This window comes from Mizuhopecten yessoensis, unplaced genomic scaffold (assembly GCF_002113885.1).
Source record: "Mizuhopecten yessoensis strain PY_sf001 unplaced genomic scaffold, ASM211388v2 scaffold10867, whole genome shotgun sequence".
NCBI lineage: Eukaryota > Metazoa > Mollusca > Bivalvia > Pectinida > Pectinidae > Mizuhopecten > Mizuhopecten yessoensis.
The window spans coordinates 928,452-928,688 of record NW_018408761.1 but is presented as its reverse complement, the minus strand read 5'-3'; positions in this window follow the sequence as shown (position 1 = coordinate 928,688).

Here is a 237-nt window from a genome sequence, read left to right as displayed (position 1 = left end):
ATAGTCATAGAGGATACTCGACATCCACTCTGTATGTAAATACCAAAGTCATTAAGGGTACTCGACATCCACTCTGTATGTCAATACCATAGTCATGGAGGATACTCGACATCCACTCTGTATATAAATACCACAATAATAGAGGATACTCGACATCCACTCTGTATATAAATACCACAATCATAGAGGATACTCGAAATCCACTCTGTATGTAAATACCACAGTCATAGAGGATAT